The sequence below is a fragment of the Hemiscyllium ocellatum genome, chromosome 47 (assembly GCF_020745735.1).
Source record: "Hemiscyllium ocellatum isolate sHemOce1 chromosome 47, sHemOce1.pat.X.cur, whole genome shotgun sequence".
In the NCBI taxonomy this organism is placed as follows: domain Eukaryota; kingdom Metazoa; phylum Chordata; class Chondrichthyes; order Orectolobiformes; family Hemiscylliidae; genus Hemiscyllium; species Hemiscyllium ocellatum.
This window is the reverse complement of record NC_083447.1, coordinates 20304479-20330940: the sequence shown is the minus strand read 5'-3', so window position 1 is coordinate 20330940 and position 26462 is coordinate 20304479. Positions and strand designations below refer to the sequence as shown.

Sequence of the window (26462 nt, the reverse complement as noted above, 5' to 3'; positions counted from 1 at the left end):
ATCACTGAGACAGTTACCTTGGCTGTTAGAATCTTCTCGGTTATTCGGTACTGGTGAGTAATCCCTGTGATTACTCACTCAATGAGGAGGCTGCAAAATCACACACGATAAAACATCTGTTGGAGACAACTGATAATGATGTGCTAAGTTACTTGTTTTTCAGCTTCACTTCACTTATTTTTCTCGACTTTCCTTCCCAGTTGTCTACTTATCAAAGGTGAGAGGTATTAGTGCTGGCAATAAAATACTTCTTATTTGAGGAAATTAGTGCCAGTATTGAGTACTCCCAGGTAAGGCAAGGTGCGGGGTACCTTGAGCCAAATTTCTGAAAAATAATCATTGGACTGAAAAAAGTAACTGTTTGTCTCTCTCATGGCATAGTGCTCAGTGGTTAGAACTGCAGCCTCACTATGCCAGGGACACTGGTTTGATTTCACCCTCGGGTGACTGGTTGCGTGGAGTTTGCACATTCTCCAGTGGCCATGTGGGTTTCCTCTGGGTGCTCCAGTTTCTTTCCATAGGGTTAAAGAATCATAGAATTGCTACAGTCCATTCAACCCACCGAACTGACTCTGGGCTTTGGAATGTCCACGCAGACACAGGGAGAATGTGCAAACTCCACGCAGACAGCTGCCCAAGGGTGGAATTGAACCCATGTCCCTGGTGCAGTGAGGCAGCAGTGCTAACCACTGAGCCGTTGTGCTGCTCAATATGATAGAGGGTTGGGTATGCGTGGGAGGGTAAGTGTGCACTCAGTGGGTCAAAAGGCTTGCTTTTACAATGTAGGGAGTCTGTGATTCCCAGACACTGCCCAGATCTACTGAGATTTTCCACGGCACTTTCTGTTTTTGCTTTTACCTGATCTCATTTCAACCTAACCCCAGATGAGTGAAGAAAAACATACATTTTTAAGACACTTTAGATGCCCCAAAGAACCTCACAACCAACGAACATTGAGGTTTAGGGTTTAGGTTTGCTCGCTGAACTGTAGGTTTAATATCCAGACGTTTCATTACCTGGCTAGGTAACATCATCAGTGGCAACCTCCAAGTGAAGCGAAGCTGTTATCTCCTGCTTTCTATTTATATCTTTCTCCTGGATGGGGTTCCTGGGGTTTGTGGTGATGCCATTTCCTGTTCGTTTTCTGAGGGGTTGATAGATGGCACCTAAATCTATGTGCTTGTTTATGGCGTTGTGGTTGGAGTGCCAGGCCTCTAGGAATTCTCTGGCATGTCTTTGCTTAGCCTGTCCCAGGATAGATGTGGTGAACATTGAGGTAATGGACCAGGATCGAAAACAGTTGATTGAGTGACACAGGACACCTAATTTTTCCAAGGATGACAAGGGATCGCCTGAGGAGGGCAGATGGGGCCCTCCTGCTGCCTCACTGCACCAGGGACATGGGTTCAATTCCACCCTTGGGCAGCTGTCTGCGTGGAGTTTGCACATTCTCCCTGTGTCTGCGTGGACATTCCAAAGAGATGATGTGGAGATGCCAGTGTTGGACTGCGGTGTACAAAGTTAAAAATCAAACAACACTAGGTTATAGTCCAACAGGTTTAATTGGAAGCACTAGTTTTCAGAGCACCGTTCCTTCATCAGGTGGTTGTGGAAGACACAATTGTAAGACACAGCATTTATAGCAAAAGTATACAGTGTGATGTAACTGAAATAATACATTGAAAAATATCTTGAGTGTTTGTTGAGTCTCTCATCAGTTAGAATGACCATGATAGTTTCACGTTTTTGAGCATTTGTGACAATACAGTATCCACTCAGTATGGCACTTAACTATCAGCCAATCACAATCCTTCAGATTCTTGAGTGCAACTTCAACCCAGAACATTCAACTTGCATGCTACCATTGGACTGCACCAACAAGAGCAAAGGTCCTCCATTTTGTAGGTCAGTTACCCCTGGCTTCCTGTAAGCTTATCAGTTAAGGGGGTGATGGCTTTATCCAATGTCCTTTCACAGCAACTGGACCAAGATGTTTTTTTTCAAAGCTACCCTAATTTTATCAGCCTGCTCCAATCTTTGACCCATACCCAAAGGCCAGTGCATAGCCATTGGTTACCAACACTCAAGGAAATGATGTTCAATTGTCAGGACAGTCAAAAGCAAAACATTATACAGGGAGGTACATCAGAGAGGCAGGAAAGATTATTTTGGTACATGCTTTGAAAGCTTTAACATATTTATTTTGAAAATATTGGAGATAGAAGGATGCACTGACTGACAATGAGTTTACTCCACTGTCCTTTTCTTCTCCAGACGGCAGTGAGAATGCTGTGTGACGGCGGTGAGAATGACAGACCAATAGCAGGCGTAGGGGAATAGAATGATTGGCACTGATGTCAGGTGATGAATCTGCTAGGCCCTAGAACCCAACCAGAGTTGACAACACTGGTGTAAAGCTGTCACACTATTCAGTCTCCTTTAACCTCTGAAAACAAGGAGCTGGTGTAATGACATGATGAAACAAAATAACTCAATTGACATCCTATCGTAGGAGTCTGATCTATTGCCTCTTAAGTGAACTGGATACTCCCCCATTTCTGACATTTCATAAAGGACTGAGACGTGCGATAGCTTTCCAGTAATAGATTAAAACTGAAATCCATTTCTAGGACTGCGTGTTTACCTAAAAATTCTCAGCAAGAGAAAAGAAAGCCCCAAAATTGGCAGCCTCCAGTTTTGTGCACCTCATCTCCACAGTGCCAAAAATCTGGATTCAAATGGTCAGCAGTGAGGGATTCTGGGCCTCACAGAACTAGAGAATGGCACAGGATGTAGGATGCCCCTGAGCCAGTGTTCACAAGACCAATAGAACCACTGCCATTCCTTTTGGCTTCACAAATCTTTCCCCATCTGATAATTACTCCAGAGTCTTGTGAAAGCTATGGGTGAATCTCTCCCCATCACACTGTCAGCCAGTACATTTCAGATCCTAGTCAGTTTTATTTGTTCATGAGATCACCAACTTGAGAAGGTGGTGATCAGCTGCTTTCTTGAATCTCTGCAGCTATTGACGTGAAGGCTACGCACAGTGCTGGTAGGGAGGAAGTTCCAGCACTTTAGAATCATAGAACATCTGCAGTGTGGAAACAGGCCATTCAGCCCAACAAATCCAAATTGACTCTCTGAAGAATAACCCACCCAGTCCCATTCGCCCTACCCTATCACTCTACATTTACCCCTGACTAATGCACCTAACCTACACATCCTTAAACACCATGGGCAATTTAGCACGGCCAATTCACATCTTGGGTTTTGTGGGAGGAAATCAGAGCACCTCGAAGGAACCCATGCAAGGAGAATACACAAACTCCACACAGACAGTGTCGCCTGAGGCTGGAATCGAACCCGGGTCTCCGGCGCTGTGAAGCAGCAGTGTTAACCACTGAGCCACCATGCCACCCAGACTTTGATCCAGTGGCACTGAAAGAACGATGAAGGAGCAGTGCTCCGAAAGCTTGTCCTTACAAATAAACCTGTTGGACTATAAACTGGAGTTGTGTGATCTTTAACTTTGACCACCCTAGTCCTTAGGGATGTATTTCCAAGTCAGGATGGTGTATTATGAAAGGAAATTTGCAGGTGGTGATGTTTCCATTGATCTGCTGACCTTCGCGGTGACAGAGGTCATGGCTTTTAAAGAAGGTTTGATAAGGTTCTGCAGTGCACCTTGTAGCTAGCACTCACTGACCTGTGCTTTGGGAGTGAAGGGAGTGAACGTTGAAGGTCCTGGATGGAGTACCACTTGCATAATTGCTGCAGACAAATGTTTTCCATCATATCATCGCCACTTCTTTTGCCAATTACCTTAAATCTGTGTGCTCTGATTCTCATTCCTTCCACTAATGGGAAATGTTTCTCCCACTCTACTCTGTCCAGTTGCCACCTGATTTTGAAGACAGAACTTTCCCATTCCCAATCTGTCCAAACTCACTGCGACTGTCGGGGTCAGGGTGCAGGGGTCTGGAGGAGAAATGCTTGGCCGAGGCCCTGGAAGTCAGCAAGAACACCCCCTCAAGACTTTGCCTTGCTTTTCCTGAGGGAAATCAGTAATGGTGTGTGCTGCCTTAAACTTGTGCCAACGTTGCAACAGGGATCAGAATTATGTGGTAAGCCCCTTATTTGCATTTGTTAATGTAATAATGTTAAAGAATGGGAAGCCAGTCAAACAGACTGTTTTGTCCTGGATTGTGAGTCAAGATTAGAGAGGTGCTGGAAAAGCACAGCAGGTCAGGCAGCATCCAAGGAGCAGGAAACATTTCTAATGTCCACTACCAATGGCCTTGAAGTTACCATTGACCAGAAACTCAATTGGACTCACCATACACAGTATCTATAATAGCAGGTCAGAGACGTAGAATACTGCAGTGAGTAACTCACCTCCTGACTCCTCGGATTCTGCCTGATCTGTTGAGCTTTCCCAGCACCACTCTAATCTTGCCTCTAATTCTCCAAAACCTGCAGTACCATGTTTGCCTTGTCCTGGTTGGTGTTGAGCTTCTAAAGTGCTGTTAAATCCTCACTCATCCAGGCAGGTGGGGGTTTTCCAATTCACTCCTGACTTGTGCCTGGTGGATAGGCTTTGGGAAGTCAGGAGATGAGTTACTCACTGGAGTATTCCTCGTCTCTGACCTGCTCTTATAGATACTGTGCATGGTCAGTCCAATTGAGTTTCTGGTCAATGGTAACCTCAAGGCCATCGATAGTGGCCATCAGAAGTAGCATATTTGGCCAGATTATATTTCATTGCCAGTGTCAGCGATTAATCAGTGGTATCGCCAGAGTTATCACTTCAAAGCACAAAATGCTAACAGTTTGGTTTCTCATCCAGCTCCCTATTATATTCACATCACACTGCGAGATCTTGAAGTAATGCCAGAATATCCTGTTAATGTAAGAATTATTCAGTTGCTTTCCAATTAAAATTTTCACACTGAATTATATTCTGTCCACACTGTTTCTCAGGAGTTGTAAACTGAATGGACTACACATTTTTTTTTGAATAAGGAAACTAGAAAATGGATTGTATTATTACTTACTCTTGGCATTGAAAGGAGACAAGACTGAAGCAAGCACTAAAACTGAGAGAAAAGGTTCGGCTGAATCATTATCTGAGGGAAATGGATTGAGACTTTCCATTGTACTTGGGAGAATCTGTACCTAATAGAATAGAATAGGCTGTCATTTCACTTTCGTAGACAAACGGGAGGCTGGAAGAACCCAGCAAGTTGGGCAGCATCAGGAGGTGGGGAAGTCAACATTTTGTAGGCGGTATGGTGGCTCAGTGGTTAGCACTGCTGTCTCACAGCACCAGGGTCCCAGCCTTGGGCGACTGTCTGTGTGGAGTTTGCACATTCTCCCTATGTCTGCGTGGATTTCCTCTGGGTGCTCCGTTTTCCTCCCACAATCCAAAGATGTGCAGGCTAGGTGAATTGGCCAGGCTAAATTGCCCGTGGTGTTAGGTGAAAGGGTAAATGTAGGGGAATGGGTCTGGGTGGGTTGCTCTTCGGAGGGTCGGGGTGTGGACTTGTTGGGCTGAAGGGCCTGTTTCCACACTGTAAGCTAATCTAATCTCGGGTCATGACTCTTCATCAGGAGGGGGGAAGGGATCTGAGCCATGCCATAAATAGAGGGAGGATTGTTGGGCTGTGGATAGGTGGATGCAGGCAGGGGGTTATTGTGAGCGGTCAGTGGGAAGGTTGGAGCAGATAGGTGGGAAAAAAGATGGACAGATAGGTCAGGTCAAGGAGTCCAAGGGGAGAGTAAGGGCTGGACATGGGATGAGGTGGGGCACATGGGAGATAGTGAGGCAAAAGTGAGGATAGCAGATGCTGGAAATCAGAGTCCAGATTAGAGAGGTGCTGGAGGAGCACAGCAGGTCAGGCAGCATCCGAGGAGCAGGAAAATCGATCCACCCTGGAGGCTTCCTGCCGTCATTCCTAATGAAAGGCTTTTGCCCGAAATGACGATTTTCCTGTACCTCGGATGCTGCCTGACCTGCTGTGCTTTTCCAGCACCACTCTAATCGAGGCTAGAAAGGGAGCTGGGAGATGAGCGGAAAGATTGTTTGAAATTGGAGAAGTCAGTGTTGAGTCCTTCGGGCTGTAGGCTGCCCGGGCGGAAGATGAGGTGTTGTTCCTCTGATTTGCAATCCGATTTACTGTGGCAATGGAGGAGGCTGAGGATGGGCATGTCAGAGAGGGAGTGGGGGCGACAATTGAAATGGGCAGTGACCGGGTGGTCAGTCTGACCATTAAGGGCCCGGTGATGATGCTCAGCAAAACGGTCACCTAGTTTACGTTTGGTCTCCCCAATGTAGAGAAGACCACATCGGGAGAACCGGATACAATAAACTAGGTTGGAGGAGAGGCAGGCGAACCTCTGTCTCACCCGGAAGGACTGTTTGGGGCCCTGCATGGAGTTGAGGATGGGTGGTGGAGAGAAAGGAACCTGGGGGTTCGGGGTGGGGTGGGTTGATGGGGAATGTGACCCGAATCAAGGAGTGACAAAGCCAAAGGTCCTTGCAGAAGGCAGAGAGGGATGGGGAGGGGAAGATGTGTTGAGTGGTAGAGTCTAATCAGAGTTGGTGGAAGTGTTTGACGATGAAAGGTTGGATGCAAAGGCTAGTGGGGTGGTAGGTGAGGACAAGTGGGACCCTGTCTTTATTGCGTTTGGGGGTGGCGTGGGTTTACCTGAATGCAGCGGGGAATGGAGGAGGAGTGGTGGAGCACTGCCTGGATGATGGGGGGGAGGGAAAAGAACATTTTTGGAAATAGGAGGAAATCTGGGATGCTCGGGATTGGAATGTCTCCTCGTCAGAGCAGATGTGACAGAGACGGAGGAATTGGGAAAACGGGATGGAATTTTTTGCAGGATACTGCGTGGCAAGAGGTGTAGTCCGGGAGTCTGTGGGTTTGTAGTAAACATCAATCTGCAGACTGTCACTGGAGATGGAAATGGAGAGGTCAAGGTTTGGGGGGGGGGGTGGGGGTGCTCAACGTCCGAGATGCTCAAGTGAATTTGAGGACAGGGTGGAAGTTGCGGGTGAAGTGGATGAACTGCTCCCGTCCAGCCTGGGTGCAGGACGCTGCATGGACACAGCCATCAATATAATGGCAGAAGAGTTGGGGCACAGTGCCTGTGTGGGTTGAAAAGGGACTGTTCGACATAACTGGCAAAGAGGCAGGAGTAGGTAGGACCCGTGCAAGAGCCCGTGGGCACCTGCTGGATTTGGAGAAAGTGGGAAGAGCTGATGGAAAAGTTATTGAGGGAGAGGACTAATTTGCTGAGGCAGAGGAAGGTATTTATTGGTGGAGAGGGACTCGATGGATCTGTCGGAGAGGAAAAAGCTGAGGGCCAATAGGGCGTAATCATGGGCAACAGATATGCCTGTGGTGAAGATAAAGTGGCTGAGGACCAGAGAAACAAGAGGTGGAGGGTGTGGTTGGTGTCCCAGGTATAGGTGGGAAGTGCCTGGACCAAGGGGGGAAAGGATGGAGTTGAGGGAGGAGGAAATGCGTTCGGTGGGGCAGAGACATAACAGAAAATCGATGTTTCGGGCAAAAGCCCTTCATATTCCTGGTGAAGGGCTTTTGCCTGAAACATCGATTTTCCTGCTCCTCGATTGCTGCCTGACTTGCTGTGCTTTTCCAGCACCACTCTACTCCAGAATCTGGTTTCCAGCATCTGCAGTCATTGTTTTTACCTCGGGACATAACAGAGATGATGCTTCAGCCAGGGTAGTTAGGCCTTGTGGATCTTGGGGAGCAGGGAGAGCCGGAGCAGTGTGGGGCTGGGGGAGTGGGCGAGCAAGGAGCTCACTGGAGGGGATGAGGTCATGGACAGTGGGGGAGATGGTGGCTTGGTGTAGTTTCCGTCTGTTTTATTTGTGAAAGAGTATTTGTTACATGGGGTATTTGGCTACATATGCAACTTGTTAGCAGAGTGTGAAATTTGGTTGCAATGAATCAGACACTAACCAAGAACAATGACCAGGCTGAACACTATGCTGGGGTGTCAGTTTAGGGTCACTCCATCGAACATACCAAGTGCATTTCTCTTTGTTTAAACACAGAGTGAGAGAGGGGTCTCAGGGCCCACCCCTCCTCCCTTACCCCTTTGTTGAGTTGTGTCCGATACATTGAGGACCGAATTGGAGTAGTTGCTTTGGTTGGTCAGACGGGGTGGAGCCTGGACCATGGGGTGGAGTGTCACTCAGGAGCTGTCACTGTTTTACTGCAGTGTGTGTATGTGTGTGTGCTGTTACTGAATGAGATTCCAGGAGCTGGCAGGGGGAGGTGGGAAGTCTGCTGCCTTTTACACAGCTTTGTCAAGAGCGGCTCATCCGAAGGCACAGATCGAGAGAGAGTGTGAGAGAGAGAGAGCGCCATCACAGACTGGATTTACTCTCAAACAGACTTTTCCAAAGCACACACAAAGAGGGAGATTGACGGTTAGTACTGCGATATTAATCATCGAAATATAAAAACGCCATCTCTAACAGGTCGTTTTGTAATGTGTTTTCTAACAAAGACAGTGGACTTTAAGGCAAATAAGAGCCGGACCACTTTCTCCCAGCTTCCGTGTGTCTGTGTGAGTGGGTGCGTCTGTGTCTGTGTATCTCTATGTGAGTGTCTGTGTGCTTCTGTGTATCTGTGTGTGCATATCTGTGTGTGTGTATGTCTGTGTGTGTTTCTGTGTATCTCTGCATGTCTGTGTGTATACCTGTGTGTATGTCTGTGTATCTCTGTGTGTGTCTCCGTGTGTGTGTCTGTGTGAGTGTGTGTGTCTGTGTCTGTGTATCTGTATATACATCTGTGTGTGTGTCTGTGTATCTCTGTGTGTCTGTGTGAGTGTATGTATCTGTGTGTGTATATCTGTGTGTGTATCTGTGTGTGTGTGTGTGTGTGTCTTTGTGTGTGTTTTGTCCGAATTATTTGATTTTACAAACAGACTTTTCCAGCGACAAGACTCTGGCCCTAACACTGGAGATCGGTGAGGGGCAGCCCTCAGTCCGGGCACTTGGTCTGCCTGATAGCCGGGGAAGGGGCTAGTGGGCTGTGTGTGCTCGGGAGGGGAAGGTGGGCAGCTTTTGAAACTGAAGCGGGCATCTTCCTGGTGAAGATTTCTTGTTGAAACCATGGCTGTTCTTTGTGTTTAAGAAGGACAGTCCACTGTCATCTGCGTCCTCGTAAAAGTACCAACTGTTCAAACAGCAGATGCCACAGGGTAAGATGTCAGATCACGCAATGTGGCACAGGCTAAGTTTTGGCTTGATTGAAATCGTTTGCTGGTGTTTTGCCCACATGGTTTTGGGGGGGGGGGTGGTTGGGAGGGTTAATGTTGAGTGAGGTTAGCTGTCTGAGATACAGGACATGGAACAAGTGGCTTTAACACAGGGTAAACGGCTGAGCATTCAATCTGTTGCTGTGTTATGGTTACAGGTCTTTCTGTTTATAATAGGATACACTATCAGGATCAATACTGATCCCGAATCAACAGCAGGGAAAGAAGTGATTCGGAGGCTGGTTAATTCTGGTGGCTGAGTGTTATTGTTATAACATCAAACCAGTAAAACTAATTTAACAGAAGAACCTCCAAACACCATCTTGACAGGTTATTTATAAAAAAAATAAGTTGAAGCCCATCCATCAAGATTCACTTGATGATGCCACGAAATGTTGATGCAAAAACTGGTGTGAGTTCTGTCCATTGTGTTATGTTCTGGATGGTTTAAAAGAGAAATGTCAGGGTTTGAACTGTTCTTATGGCCAGCACTCTGAAAGCCAATGGGTTCTGTAAGTCAGACTGCCCCTGAGACCGGTGTGTTCAGATGGGGATGAGGGACAAAGGGATGCAGTGGCTCAGTTCAGACCTGCACAACCTGCAACGGAATTAGTTCAGCATCAATCACAGCTTTGACCACGTTAAATTAGTTTAGCTCTGGCAGTCAGCACAGTTTCAAGACCCTGTACTATATAGATGGAGGAAGCACAGCCCCACCCTCCTCCTCATGCTACGTGGGTGTTGAGTGAAGACAAGGGAGGAGTTGTGATGCCCCTTGTGGTCAAATAGCCTGCTGATTCCATGTATGCAATCCACTCTCTGACGCAAGCTCATGAGGTGTCTACCTCCTGGGGAGGGGGGGAGGTCAGCATGACAGCGCTTCTTCAAAAGGAGGAATCTTCAGAAATAAGATTGAAGAAATTGAAATAAGTGTAATTGAGCTTCTCTTTTTTTGAATGAAAGACTTGTGCAGGAAACAAATGAGGAAGGTAAATGGCACGGTGCCCAAAGGACAGTCATTCAGTATGACGAAGGAAAGAGTTGAATGAACTAAGTGGTCTGTAATTAGCCTGGTCAGTGGTTAACACTCACCAATGCTGTTTCTTCAAATACTATTGACAGGACTTGAGCATGTAGCTCAAGGACACTGACTGTTCTAGTGCAGCCCTGTGAGAAGGTGCTTCATTATCAATGATGCTATCCTTCAGGCCAGATGTTGATCACAGCTCTTCCCTGCCCACCTTAGCTGAGCATATACCCTGTAACATCAAGTCAGTTTGTCTGAGTAACAGCATGGGAGATCAGTCCATCACTAAAACAGGTTCCCTGTCATTATTTCATGGTTGCTCATGGTGTTCTATGTTTATTTGCGCATGGCAGTGACCACACTCTTAACAACAATTTATTGGCTGGGAGCAGTTTTGGGACAGTCTGAAATATACTGCACAGAAACGTAAGCTTTTTAAAAAAAAAACAAAATACTGATTTAAATAACTTCACTGCAACTCAGAATTAACGCTGATTAATCAAAAGAGGCAGAAACTAGATTCAGGGAAAATGACAGAAGTGAATGTTTCTCACAAAGACATAAGGTCGCATTGAAACCACAGTTTTGACATTAAAATGTCTGCCTCTGGAACATAGATTTTTGTAGGGCCATTTTTGATAATTAAAAAGCTTTGGCATGTTTTTCCAGAGGTGCTAAGTTTATTAAAGCAGTTGCTAGATTCAAGAAAGGTATTTTTATAGTGGGAGTTGTCACACCGACTGTTAAGAGCTAATGCTAGGCATCAGCTCAAAGTGCAAATGTGAACCCGCTCCCTTCAAAATGTTGTTTTGGGATGAGGAGAGTTGGATGAGAGTCAATTAAAGATTTCTGATGTGTTAGTGACCAATTTGTGTTGGATGAGTAATCAAGTAATCAGTATGAGTACTGTAAATGGAGTTATAATTTCCATCAACCAGGAACTGACTAAATGGTGGGATGTGCAGAATATCCTGCTCCCGTTTCTTTGTTCCCACACTCAACCCATTAGTAAAGATATTGAACGCACTCTTGTTCTGATTAAAGAGACAGCTCAGTCCCTTGAGAATTCTCCACCAATTAACTGTAATTAAATAGAAGGATGACCTGACAAACCTGCTCCTCTGTTCTGGTCCTGAACCTCCATTTGTTTATTTTGCCGGATTTCTCCTTTTGACGAGGTTGTAAAGTCTGCACCTTTATATTTTCTGCATTTTGGATCGTGGGGTAAAATGGGAAAAGGCCTGTTTTAAAAACCAGGGCTTATTGAAGGATTGCTTCACTTTTTGAAAGCCAGTTTTTATCTGACACTCAGTATCAATGTAGTTTCGACTGCAACTGGCTTAAGCAGTAGTGACAGCATAGTGTGCAGATGAGCTGGCACCAAAGGCTGTGTATGAATGGGACTTTGATTATCGACAAACAGCTGATTGATCTGTGGTCTAGAGACGAGTGACAAAGGACTTTGGCCTGCTAACAGCTATAGAATTGGCTCCTAGGTAGCTGAACTGCTCGGTGGTGTGAATATTTTGGTGGAAAGTATTCGACCTCTAGGGGGAAAGGAGCAATTTTTTTCTCTGTAGTGAAAAGCATCTTACGTCTGAAGATAAACACGTTTCCCCGTAAAAGTTACTGTAAGCTGAGACTTTTAATTGATCAGTTAAAAACCTTTATAAGTGGAAACTAGCCACACTGTGCCTCTTGCAAACAAGTGAGAAGGGAGATTGAGCAGCAGCATTCAGATCAACAAAAAGATCATCTGAGCAAACCCTGTGGACAGGGGCCACTGAACAGTCTTCCCAATCTTCCCCTCCAGCCTTTTTCTCTGTCTCTGTCTCTATCTGTGTCTATCTGTCTGAATGTTTGTATAGAGAGGGATTTTAAATGGGGATTAGTGTTTTAAATCATAATTGTTTATCTGAGCGAGTCTATTTGTAATACTTGGTAAGTACAGAAACCTGGTCTGTGCTTTCTGTTAATCTGGTGCTAAAAGACAGGTAAATTCAGAATTCTGTGAACTTTTAAGATCATTAACTTTTGCGATGAGTCTGGGAATAGCGGGGCCTGATTCCCAATGCACCATCACAGTGAATCATTACAGACATGTTGATTCTTACTAGATGCTGCACGTACTTGTTATTACAGGTTGGTCTCTGTAAGGAATCCATTGCCTGAAACTGGTTCAATTATGTCTGGTTAAATAATTGTGTTTTGTCAGATGTATCGACCTTGATGACACTTCATTTCCGAATTTGTCACAATCCCCTTCTTCCTGTGACTCTGAATTTAGTTGGGATCACCAGAACGCTAATTGGTCACACTCCTATCAGCTTTTATTCCTCCAAACATTTGTTGGAGATGGGGGTGAGCTAATAGTTTCAAAACTAAGAGTGTTAAAAAAAACATTTCTGGAGCAATAATATTATGGGATGTGGAAGTGCGGCCATTAGATGAAGTTAAAATACAAACCTATCATGACCTGATTGAATAGTGTGACAGGCTCATTGAGCTGAAATGCCTCCTTCTGTTCCGATGTATTTCAGGCACAGAGTCACCAGACATCTGAAAATCCTGGTTAATTTTCCTCTTCCGGCTACAGTCAGGTGAGGATTCACAGGACGATATATATCCCTGTCCCCTCCTCACTGGACTCCAACAGATTTTGTTAAAAGGATATGTTTGTTAGTTGTGAGTTTCAACTATTTTATATGCAGTGACTAGGGGAAAAAAAGCACAAAACACAAATGCAATCATTATAATCCTTCTTGCAAAGTCACTGTATTTAATTATTTTGCTGCTACATCCTTCCATCTGGTGTTAGGTCTTGCTGTTCCCTTTTTCTCTGACAGTCATATCTCCTTGACCTGCCTTACCACATGTTCTCTCTGACTCTCTCCCTCCATGCTGGTTCTCTCTCTCTTTCTGCACCAGGTGACCACGCCACTTCAGTTTCTTCCCCCCCAGCCAGCCATCCAGGCAAGTGGGGAGTGTTCCATCACTCCCAACATGAGCCTTGTCGGTAGTAGACAGGCTTTCGATCGTCCTAATCGAGTACGTCACTGAGATCCACCAATAGCCTGTCATTGTTTCTGTTCCTGTTAGCTGTCTCTAACTCTCCAAATTCTTCCTTCAGTCCTGGGCATCTATGTTTCTCTGACATTGTGTCTTTGTAAGTAGTTCTGCCAACAGCACTCCTTGTTACTGGTCAGTGCCTCATTAGCCAATGGCAGCAATGCAATATTGATCATGAAATGGTCAGAACATCAATAGGAAGGGTTTAGAAGAGTATGGGTGAAAGGTTGACAAATGGAACTAGGTTAATTTTGGATATCTGTATAGAGTCATAGAGATGTGCAGCATGGAAACAGACCCTTTGGTCCAACCCATCCACGCTGACCAGATATCCCAACCCAATCTAGTCCCACCTGCCAGCACCTGGTCCATATCTCTCCAAACCCTTCCTATTCATATACCCATCCAAATGCCTCTTAAATGTTGCAATGGCATGGATGAGATGGACTGAAGGGTCTGTTTCTGTGCTGTACATTTTTATGATTTTTATAACAAACCCACCTAGATCAGTAATTTAACTATACACGTGACCCTAGAACCAGAGCAATGTGGCTGACTCCCTAATAGCCATCGGAAATGGTCCCAGCGCTCCACTCAATTGCACCAAAGTATTCTAAAGCATGGTGAGTGTATCTAGTTCAATAAGGCAAGTCACCACCACTTTATCAGGGGACATTTGGGGAAAGAACACAGGGACTCACGAGTCAACATCAACCAACAATTGAGCTGCTGCTATCTGTGTTGTAAATTGCCACAGCAGAATGCCTTTTACAAAGAAAAAGATTTTATATATTTACTGGTGAAAAATCGCTGACTAACTTTCAACAGAACTGAAATTTCAAACCGTTGCGATGACTCCAAAGGGTCAGGTGATCTTTGAGACTCTGACAAATCAGCAAGTACCACTTGAAGAGGCCCTGGTTTGGGCATTTGAATGGAGATCCTGAGAGAAAGCCACCTGTACAATTCACACTTTCTGTTGTCTTTGGACCTGTCAAAACTCAGTATACTTAGATCTGTAGACTTCTTGCCCTCCAAAGCTGAAATGTCACAGAAAGCAAGCTGTAGAAAAACTAGTTTGTCATAAGCAGGAGTGAATCGTCACTATCCATTCCCCGTTGTGTAGCAATGGCTACCACCTTCCAAACACTTATGTGGACAATGGAAGTAATGGGGAGATGGTAACATAGAGGTAATGTCACCGGACTAATCATCTAGGATAGAGTGGTGCTGGAAAAGCGCAGCAGGTCAGGCAGCATCCGAGGAGCAGGAAAATCGACGTTGATTTTCCTGCTCCTTGGATGCTGCCTGACCTGCTGTGCCTTTCCAGCACCACTCTAATCTTGACTCTGATCTCCAGCATCTGGAGTCCTCACTTTCGCCTAATCATCTAGGAACCTACACTAATGTTCCAGGGGCGTGGGTTCGAATCTCACCATAGCAGATGGTGGAATTTAAATTCAAACAATAAATCTGGGAAGTAAAGAGTCATTGTTGGTGACCATGGCAACCATCAATGATTGTTGTGGAAACCCAACTGAGAACCTTACCTGGTCCAGTCTACGTGGGTGCGTGAGGGAGTGTGGGGGTGTGTGAGTGAGAACGTGTGAGTGGGTATGTGTGACTGTGTGGGTGAGAGTGTATATGTGTTTGGAAGTTGGAGCATTTGTATAATTTTACTTAAACTTGGTTAACTGCAATCATTATAATCCTGTTTTTTAAAAATAAAACTTGAAGGAACCTGTTTGTGTTTCTTTTCACTAGTCACTGCACATAAACATTTAAAATGCACAACTAATAAGCATATCCTTTTAATAAAATCTGTTGGAGTCCCGTGAGGAGCGGACAGGGATATATATCGTCCTGTGAATTCTCACTTGACTGTAGCCGGAAGGGGAAAATTAACCAGGATTTTCAGATGTCCGGTGACTCTGTGCCTGAAATACATCGGAACAGAAGGAGGCCATTCAGCCCAATGAGCCTGTCATACTATTCAATCAGATCATGATAGCTTTGTATTTTAACTTCATCTACTGGCCGCAGTTCCATATCCCTTAATATTATTGTTCCAAAAATGTTTCTTTTGCACCCTTACTTTTGAAACTATTCACTCACCCATCTCCAACAAATGTTTGGAGGAGGGAGTTCTAGATTTACACTCCCCACTGCATGAAGAAATGTTTCCTGACAACAGTCCTGAACCACCTTGCTCAATCTACTCATTAGATATGTGTCTGTTTGTGTGTGTGAGATTATGTGCATCTGTGTATATGTTTGCCTGTGTGTGTGTGTGCACATTTGCCCATGTTTGTGTGTGCATACGTTTGCCTGTGTGTGTCTGTCTGTCTATCTGTGTGTATGCGTGCATTTGCCTGTGTGTGTGTCTGTGCGCAAGCGCGTATTTGCCTGTTTGCCTATGTGTGTGACTGTGTCTGTGTGTGCGTGTTTGCCTGTGTGTGTGTATTTGCCTCTGTGTGTACACATGCACGTTTGCTTGTGTGTGTGCACACGTGTGCATTTGCCTGTGTGTGTGTGTGTGTTTGCCTGTGTGTGTATGCATTTGCCTGTGTGTGTGTGTGTGTGTATGTGTGTGTGCTTGTCTGTGTGTGTGTATGCGTGTGTCTGTGTGTGTGTATGCGTGTGTCTGTGTGTGTGTATGCGTTTGCCTGTGTGTGTGTATGCATCTGCTTGCCTGTGTGTGTATGTGTGTGCTTGCCTGTGTGTGTATGTATTTGCCTCTGTGTGTGTGTGTGTGTATGCGCTTGCCTGTGTGTATGTGTGTGCGTCTGTGTGTGTGTGTATGTATGCGCTTGCCTGTGTGTATGTGTGTGTGCCTGTGTGTGTATGTGTGTGCTTGCCTGTGTGCATGTGTATGAGTTTGCCTGTGTGTATGTGGGTGTGTATATGTGTGCTTGCCTATGTGTGTGTATGTATTTGCCTGTGTATGTGTGTGTGTATGTGTGTGCTTGCCTGTGTGTGTGTATGCATTTGCCTGTGTGTGTGTGTGTGGTTGTGCTTGCCTGTATGTGTGTGTATGTGTGTCTATGCATTTACCTGTGTGTGTGCGTGTGTGTGTTTTTGTGTGTATGTATGCATTTGCCTGCGTGTGTGTATGCGTATGCCTGTGTGTGTGTATGTTTGTGCTTGCCTGTGTGTGTGTGTGTATGTATGTATATGCATTTGCCTGTGTGTGTGTATGCACACGCCTGTGTGTGTGTATGCGTTTTTCTGTGTGCCTATTGTGTGTGTGTCATGTATGTGAGTGGAGATAAAAGTTTGCTCTGCAGTGTGAGGAGCCCCACAGTTCAATAGTTCTGTGCTGCTTCTTTTGAAGACTTGGAGGTGAGGAATAACCACACGAGACAAGGTATCAAAAGCTGTTCAGCTCTAAGAAATGTGAACTCTTTGGTTCTTAGTACATGTGGGAGGAGTAAACATTGAGGAGATTAGGATGCAAGGAATACAGGAGAGAGAATTCACTTTTTTTTGAGTAAGTTGAACACAGTGACAAAGCTTTACTTTCTACTGTCAAAGACAACTAGGAATGCCAGGTTTCTTAGAATAGATTAAATTCCCTACAGTGTGGAAACAGGCCCTTTGGCCTAACAAGTCCACAACGATCCTCCGAAGAGTAACCCACCCAGACCCATTTCCCTCTGATTAATGCACCTAACACTACGGGCAATTTAGCATGGCCAATTCACCTAACCTGCACATCTTTGGATTGTAGGAGGAGACCAGCGCACCTGGAGGAAACCCACACAGACACGGTGAGAAGGTGCAAACTCCACACAGACAGTTGCCCAAGGCTGGAATTGAACCTGGGACCCTGGTGCTATGAGGCAGCAGTGCTGAGCCACCATGCCGCCCTAATGCCTGACCTCAGGACAAGTGTTGCATATTAGTTTTGAATCCCATATTAGTGAATTTTCAGTTGCATCACATCAAATAGGACAACCCCTCAGTGTACAGAATTCAGCTTGCTGTGATATTATTGGATGCAGCAATTCCTGAGGCAGGTACAATTAACTGGAACAAGGAACTACTCCCCGGTGTCATAAGGTTCCAAACCAAATTTTCAAATCTCTGAGGCTATTCCTGCCCCTGTTCATGTTACATTAAACAAGGACTCCGAAATCTGTAAATGTCACCATTTGCTGATGTAACTATTTTAATAAAGAGATATATGTCCAAAAGTAACAGAAAGAGAAAGTGCTGAAGTACAGCCATGTCAGGCTCAACACTTCAACTCAGTTTCTTTCTCCAAAGATGCTGCCAGACCAGCATTTTTTTATTTTTATTTCAGTGCCAGCCACGGTGGCACAATGGTTAGCATGGCTGCCTCACAGCCCCAGAGACCTGGGTTCAATTCCCCCCACCTAGACAACCGTCTGTGTGGAGTTTGCACATTCTCCCCGTGTCTGCGTGGGTTACCTCCAGGTGCTCCAGTTTCCTCCCACTGTCTAAAAATGTGCAGGTCAGGTGAATTGGCCAGGCTAAATTGCCTGTAGTGTTAGCTGAAGTGGTAAATGTAAGGGAATGGGTTTGGGTGGGTTGCTGTTTGGAGGGTCGGTATGGACTTGTTGGGCCGAAGGGCCTGTTTCCACACTGTAAGTATTCTAATTTCCCACATCATTTTGTTTATGTTCCCAGGTGGTTTATAATCTGGTCCCTGAGTTGATGGGAAGGGTTTGTGGTAGTGATGGAAGCCGTGATCAGAGAGAGATATGCAATGAGGAGCCTTTAAATGGGGAAGGAGACCATTCACCAGTAAGGGGTGACATGAGAAAGCAAGGTAATGTGGGCTGCTTAGGGACAGGAATTCAGAAGAGCACAAGGTTTAAATGGTGATGTAGGGTGGAGTAGTTGCATGGAAGGAATTGTTTCTGAGCCGCCTTAAGCACATTGTTGTCAGTCTGCTGAATGCAAGGTGCTGACAGAGCCTAGAGACAGACTTAATATTATCAGAATTGAAGATGAAGTGGCATATTGGTGATGTCACTGGACTCTTAATGCAGAATCACAGGCTAATGTGACAACATGGGAATATCGAACTCTGGACTCCACATCACAGGAAGTATGTGACACTTCGGAGAGCACATTAAAGAGATCAGCAGAATACTTCCAGCGATGATGGGTTACAGTGTTACACACTGAGGTCAGTAGTATAGTTCCAGTGATGATGGGTTACAGTGTTACACACTGAGGTCAGTAGTATAGTTCCAGCGATGATGGGTCACAGTGTTCCATACTAGTGGAAAATCTGGGCTGAGACTTGATATTGGTGTTTAAAATCCTGTAGGGTTTGGGCACTGCAAATACAGGTCACCTGTTTCCTGTGGCTGAAGAGTTGGTGAATCAGAGGTCACCAAGCAGTAAGAGCATATGGTTTAGATCGGTGGATACAGGTTCATCTTCACCTCTAAAAGGCAATTTAATAAATACTTGATACAAAAATAAATCAGGGACATGACAAAAGAGCCAGCAAGTGGGACTAAATGGATTGTCCTTCATAAGAAGTGGCATAGATTGAATGGCTGCTCAGTCTCTTTTTGTGTGGCACCATTCTGGGATTGGTTCTTGGTCTTATGAAAGGGAAATCATGTATGATAGCCATTTTAGAGTTCCTGAAGTTTGTAACAAGCAGGATAGATGAAAGGGAACTGGGAGATGGAGTGTATGTAGCTTTCCAAGAGATATTGGATAAGGAGGTGCTGCATTCAAAGTTACTGAACAAGATAAGAGCCTGTGGTGTTGGAGGTGATGTAGTAATATTGATAGAGGGCTAGCTAACTAACAGGAAACAGTGAGTCAGAAATAAATGGGTCATTTTCATGATGATAATGATAACTTGTACAGTGCCTCAGGGATTAGTACTGGAGCCTCAACTGTTCGCAATCTGTATTAATAACTTGATTGAATAGACTCAGTGTATTGTAGCCATATTTGCTGATGATGCAAAGATGGGTAGGAGAGCACAAGGCCTGGATTATCATTGTCTGGAGGAATTTTAAAATGATGGGTTGGACCCAGCTAAAAATTGTTGAATAGAACTCTCCAACCTATTTCCAGCTGACCCCATTTGCCTCTGATGGGAGAGGTGAATACAGAGTGAGTCCCACAGGTGAGAAATCTGATCACAGCAGCACCATTCGACATTAATTTTGAATTCAAAAGGACCTTCTTCCATTGTTCTAAAGACTTTAACCAGCATTAGCATCACAAATTTGTGGAAGAGACATGAATAGAGTCATAGAAATGTCCAGCATGGAAACATACTCTTGAAGGGCAAATAAAGTCTGTTTAAATGTCATAGCTATTTCAGTGAAGTTATGTAAATCCTCAGCCCTTTAAAATTAGAAGTAAAATGTCTGCAGTTTTCAGTTCGTGTAAGAAAAATGCCACCCTTAGCTGGAGTGCATTGGCTGGCAGCTTAGGGAAAAAAAGGTATTACTTCTTATGACATTTTTCTATGATTGATAGTTCAGCTGAGTCCATTGTGAATGCTTGGCTGTATATCAAAAGTTTCAAAACCACTAACTTTGGTAGGGAGCCTGAATTTGCATTTTGATGGACAGTTCTTCAGAGGCCATGAAAGGCTGTCTTTGATGTATTTACTGAATAGAGGTTTGTCTGTCTGTACAACTAATTAACCACACGAGAGGATTTAAAATGTCTGACCAGGTTTTATGAATGAATGGCCTGAAAGTTTGCTCCTAGGTTGTCGGCACTCTCTCCACAAAACCATTTTGAGAAAAAATGGCCAGACATCGAGTATTGGTTCCAGGGAGGGTGGGCCTTAAACGGAACCAGACCGATGTCCCTGGAGGTAGCCAAAGGTTATTATTGAAAAATTCTGAAGTGTCTTGCCAGGATAGATACTGAGATTATACCTCCTTTAGAGGGAGAGTCCAGAAATAGAGTGCAGTTTCAAAATAAGGGCTTCCCCTATTTAAGATAGAAATGGGAAGGAATTTCTCCTGTCAGAGTGCCTTTAACCTTTGGAATTCTCTGTGCCAGAGAACAGTGCAGTTATTGAGTACATTCAAGATGGAGTGAGACAGATCTTTGGTCTGCAACAGAGTCAAGGCAGACAGGAATGTCAAGTTAAGTCCACGCTCTGATTAATTATGATCTAAGGAAATGGGGGAGAAAGCTAATGGCCTAGTCTTCCTCCTATGATTCATGTTTTTATGGCTGCATACACAGAAAGGCTCTAGGCTGAGTCTTAGCTGTCCATCTTTGAAATGTTTACATTTTTCTTGATTTGTTCATAGGGTGTGGATATCGCTGACTGGGCCAGCATTTATTGCCTATCCCTAATTGCTCCTCAGGAAGGTGATGCTGAGCTGACTTCTCGGATCCATTTGGTAGAGGGACAGACCATCTGTAGTTTTGCTGCTTGAATTAGGTCTGTGAAAATTTACTTAAATTATGAGGAACTGGGATTTCAATTTTGTCCATGGCTTTGTGGATCTGTAAGAACAAGGATTGCTACATCTGTTTCAGATTAAATTCTATTGAATGCAGTCAAACCTGATGGTATCTCTTCAGCCAATGATTTTCTCCTAAAATAGACACAGCAGTTCTGTAGGAGCAGGTATAATGAATTTTGAAACAGTCTCCCGTCAGTGGAGCTGTGAATAAATCGCCATGCAATGCAATGAAGACTTGGATTAGACAATCTCTCAGAGCTGTCGAACCTGAGAAGAGTAATAGAATTGAGATTGATTGCTGCCCCATAGGGGGACAGACTGCGGTGGTTACCAGGACTAGTGACATAGTCAGTAAATTCACCTACCTTAGGGAAATAACCTTGGCTATTTACCCTACCCATGCTCCTCATGATTTAGATTAGATTAGATTAGATTCCCTACAGTATGGAAACAGGCCCTTCAGCCCAACCAGTCCACACCCACCCTCCGAAGAGTAACCCACCCAGACCCATTTCCCTCTGACTAATGCACCTAACACCACTGGCAATTTAGCATGGCCAATTCACCTAACCTGCACAATCTTTGGATTGTGGGAGGAAACCGGAGCACCCAGAGGAAACCCACGCAGACACAAGGAGAATGTGCAAACTCCACACAGACAGTCACCCGAGGTGGAATTGAACCTGGGACCCTGGTGCTGTGAGGCAGCAAAGTTAACCACTGTGCCATCGTGCTGCCCCAAAATGTTCCTTCTCACATCACATCTCTTCCATCCATGAAACACCTTTGATGTGTATTCTCCTGCTCTCCTTCTGTTTAGATTAGATTAGATTCCCTACAGTGTGGAAACAGGCCCTTCAGCCCAACCAGTCCACACCGACCCTCTGAAGGGTAACCCATCCAGACCCATTCCCCTCTGACTAATGCACCTAACACTATGGGCAATTTAGCATGGCCAATTTAATAAACCTCTATAAGGTCACCCCTCAGCTCCAGGGGAAGCAAGTCCCAGCTGAGACAGCCTAGTCAGTTGGAAGACAGACTTACATTTACAGAGCATCCATCACTCTGTTATTACAATGTCAGTTTGGATTCCATTCTGACAACTCCAGACTGGGAATTGAACCTTGGGGAGAGTGCAGCCTATTAAATGCTTCCCTGTGTAAGGAATGATCAGATAGGCGGAGGAGCAGCAGATGGAGTTTAATTTAGATAGATATGAGGTGTTACATTTTGCTTGGCCATCCAAGCCAGCTGGGAGGGTCCAAATGAAAATTTTGGAGATGTTTCAAAGATGGAGGAAGGCTTGCTTCAGACAGCTGAGCTGGGGGCTGGGACACGGACTGTGAACCGCTGTTACCAGCAGCAGCACGGGTCGGAAGGCTACACGTCCTGAGCACATTGTCCTTGTCAGCTTCTATCAGGTTTACTGATCCCTTTGCACTATTGGAGGGTGACACTGAGTGTGGGGTGGGGGAGCTCTGTTCCGAAACTGATATAACTACCCTCCAGAAACTGGTGCTCAAGATGAAACCCCACCCTCACTCACATGCCAGCTTAAACATAGTCATAGATCGCAAAGGCTTCTCTGGGTCGGTTATTAGGTTAGATTTCACATTGAGCTAAAGAGATTATAGCCCTGGTGACTTGAAGTAGCTTTAAAATGACACCTTAAAGGAGAAGAGAGAGGATGGGTATAAGTAAGGAGTTACATAATTTATCGAGAGAGTGTGGTGCTGGAAAAGCACAGCAGGTCAGGCAGCATCTGAGGAGCAGGAGAATCGATGTTTCAGGCATAAGCCCTTCTTCAGGAAATGATGAATGAAACGTTGATTCTCCTGCTCCTCAGATGCTGCCTGATTTGCTGCGCTTTTCCAGCGCCACACTGTCTCGCTAGTCACCAGCATCTGCAGTCTTCAATCTCTCCTAGTTTCATAACTTATGGCCTACTCAGCAAAAGGCATGATCACCAATGGTGGGGTAAAGAAAGAGAAATCTACCTTCAGTCTTTGACAAAAGCCATCGAACTGTGGATGCTGAGAAACAGACATTGCTGGAAAAACCTGAGCAGTTCTGGCAGGATCTGTGAAGAGAAAGCAGAGTTAGTATTTCAGAACAGTCACTGATTTCCAAAGAAGGATCACTGCACCCAAAACAGAAACTCTGGTTTCTCCCCTGATGCTGCCAGCCTTGCTCAGTTTTTCCAGTGAGTTCTGATTCTGTTAACTCTATCACCCTTTGGTCATTGATCGCACCATCTTCCTGTCTCCTCTTCATAATTTTAGACATTTTGTTCAGGCTCCCACCTCCTGCTCACCACACCCCCCGCCCTCCCCCCCCCATTATCCTGTGCTCCAAGGGAAGCAGCCCTAGGCTGCCTAATCTCTCATCATAACTAAAACTCGACATCCCAGGCAACACCCTGGTAAATCTCCTCTGCAACCTCTCCAGTTCAATCACATACTTCCTGTCATGGAGATTCCAGAACTGCACATCATACTCTAGCTGTGACCTGTGACATTATACTTTAGATGTGACCTTTGACATCATACTCTAGCTGTGACCTGTGACATCATACTCTAGCTGTGAGTTCTAGCATAATCTCCTTGCTCTTAAACTAATGCCTTGGCTAATAAAGACAACATTATCAGATGCTTTCTTAATCTCTTTATCCACCAGTCCTGCTACCTTATGGGTCTGGTGGACACATACGCACCACACCAAAGTTCCTCTGAGCCTTGGTGTTTGCCAGAATCCTACTGTCCATCATGTATTCCCTTGCCTTGTTTGTCCTTGTTTGATCAGATGGAGTTTAATTTAGGTAAATGTGAATGTTGCATTTTGGTAATGCAACCCAGGGCAGGACTCATACAGCAAATGGTAGGGGAGTGTTGCCAAACAGAGAGACCTAGGGGGGCAGGTGCATAGTTTCTTGAAAGTGGAGTCACAGATAGAGTGGTGAGGAAGGTAGACAGGCAGGAGGCTGGAAGAACACAGCAAGCCAGGCGGCATCAGGAGGTGGAGAAGTCAACATTTCAGTTATAACCCTTCTTCATGCTTGGCACCTGAAATATTGACTTCTCCACCTCCTGATGCTGCCTGCCTTGCTATGTTCCCCCAGCGTCCTGATGCTGCCTGCCTTGCTGTGTTACCCCAGCCTCCTGATGCTGCCTGCCTTGCTGTGTCCCCCCAGCCTCCTGATGCTGCCTGCCTTGCTGTGTTCCCCCAGCCTCCTGATGCTGCCTGCCTTGCTGTGTTCCCCCAGCCTCCTGATGCTGCCTGCCTTGCTGTGTTCCCCCAGCATCCTGCCTGTCTACCTCAGATTCCAACATCTGCAGTTTTTTTTTGCCTCTGACCAAGAGAGGTGATGAAGGCATTTGGCATGCTTGCCTTCATTGATCATAACATTGAGTATAAGTGTTGGGATGTCAAGTTGTGATTGTACAGGACATTGGTGAGGCCACTTTTGGAATACTGACTACAATTCTGGTAGCCTTTCTATGGGAAGGATGTTGTTAAACTTGAGACAGTTTACGAGGATGTAGCCAGGACCCCCTGGAGGGTTTGAGCTTTAGAAACAGATTGAATATTTTCCCCCTGAGCAGAGGATGAAGAGGTTTAAAAAATCATGAGGAGCAAGGAGAGAATGAGTAGCCAGGTCCTTTTTCCTAGTTGGTGGGGGTAGGCGGGGGGGGGGGGGGGGGGGGGGGTATCCAAAACGTAGGTTTAGGGTGAGAGGGGAAAGATTTAAACGGACCAAAGCGGCAACATTTTTTCAGTGGTGTGTGTATGGAATGAGCTGCCAGAGGAAGTGGTGGAACAGGATGCAATTACAGCATTTAAAAGGCATCTGGATGGGTATATGGATAGGAAGGATTTGGAGGGAGATGGGCCAGGTGCTGGAAAATGGGACTCGGTCAGATTGGGATGTCTGTCAGAGTGGACAAGTTGGACCAAAAGTGGGTCCTGGAGATCTGATGTGCTGGATGAGCCTATGACCTCCTTTATTGATGGAGTGAATTCCATTTGCTACTGATCAGCCCATTTGACCAGCGTGTCTACATACTCCTGTAGTCTAAGGCTATCCTTACCAATATTGTAACAATCTGCAGCAGGTGCTCAACAATTCAAATAAGAATGTTTTCCTCATATATTTTGTTCACAGCTTTGCAAGTATAGGCATGCAAGCAGGAGAGCGCTTGGTATAATCTGGTATGGTGGGAGATGTGTGGATTTTAATTCACTTTGCTGCCTTTGGACAAAAGTTGAAGACCAGCTTCAGTTCTGTTGTGAAGCTTCTACAGTCAAATAGTTATTGGGACGGACATTGGCAAGATATCGTGGCAGCCCAGCCAGTGTGGCACAATATGGGCACGCAGGTTTTCAGATGGTCCTGAGCTGTGTGTCACGGCTGCAATTTCCAAGATACAGCAGCTAGCTTTCCCACAGCAAGCTCTCATAAGCAGCGATGTGCTAATTCAGTCTGGGCGCTGAAGGCCATGGCACTTGATCATGCTGTTAAAAAAACGGTGCAGGCAGTGAGACATTGTCCTGCAGTTCCCTGAAGTCGACTCGATCATCCAGAGGAGTTGCAGGATGATTTCATCACCTACTCCTCCCCTTCAACTCTAATTTGATCTTCCAGTCAGTCTAAGTGAGATTGTTTTAGTTGCTGTCACCTTGCCTTGTGGGGCGATGCAAAATTTTTCCCGGACTGGACTGGGATAGGAGCATGGATGTGACTGTAATAGAACATAGAACAATACAGCGCAGAACAGGCCCTTCGGCCCTCGACGTTGCGCCGACCTGTGAACTATTCTCAGCTCGTCCCCCTACACTATCCCATCATGTGCTTATCCAAGGATTGTTTAAATCTCCCTCATGTGGCTGAGTTAACTACATTAGCAGGTAGGGCATTCCACGGCCTTTGAGCCAAGAACCTGCCTATGACATCTGTCTTAAATCTAACACCCCTCAATTTGTAGTTATGCCCCCTCATGTGAGTTCTGGGCCCAGATCTCTCGAATGATATTTTCTTAACATTTTCCTTTGGAGAGAAAAGATCCTGTTTGCCGCTGGAAATTCATTGAGGGTCTTACTGACGACCATTTCCATGTCCCCCAGTCAGTGCACTGAATGTGCTCGCTAACCAGCCCCTCACTCCCTGCTTAGGCCCTTTATTGCTGTCAGCACTCAAGATTTGAGTTCGGCAAGATCAACGCGTAAACACTATCCCGTTTTGATTACCCCCCCCAGTGTCTTGTTTGCATTGATTTGCTCTCAGCAGAGCTGACCTATTTTTCTGCCACCTACACTTATCTTTAATGCTTGCATAAGGAAAAACAAACTACTGTGGGTCCTGGAGGGCTGAAATAAAAACAGAAAATGCTGGGGAATCTCAGCAGGTCTGGCAGCATCTGTGGAGAGCAAAACAGAGTTAATGTTTGAAGTCTGATGCGGCTTCTTCAGGACTCATTAACACCTATTCTGCATCTATATCTCTCCTAGCACCATTAATATTCCTTTTGTCGTTGGTCCTGGGCACCCTCACCCATTTCTCCTGCTCCCTGTCAACAACATTAAAGCTGTGGAGAAGGGTCAGACTGCACTCTGTTTCTCTGCAGATA

At 45.3% G+C, this 26462-nt stretch overlaps 1 protein-coding gene across 2 annotated transcripts in view; it reads left to right on the top strand.

The window, feature by feature from the left end:
• Positions 1-8295: 8295 nt before the first annotated feature.
• Positions 8296-26462, top strand: part of LOC132836680 (synaptosomal-associated protein 25-like) — a 105657-nt gene continuing 87490 nt past the window's right edge. The window contains exon 1 of one of the 2 annotated variants that reach the window (XM_060856074.1): positions 8296-8470. The gene's annotated coding sequence lies outside the window, so the exon portion shown is untranslated. Of the gene's footprint in view, positions 8471-20738; positions 20811-26462 lie in introns of those variants that run through there. The other variant, XM_060856075.1, reaches the window with a different exon arrangement.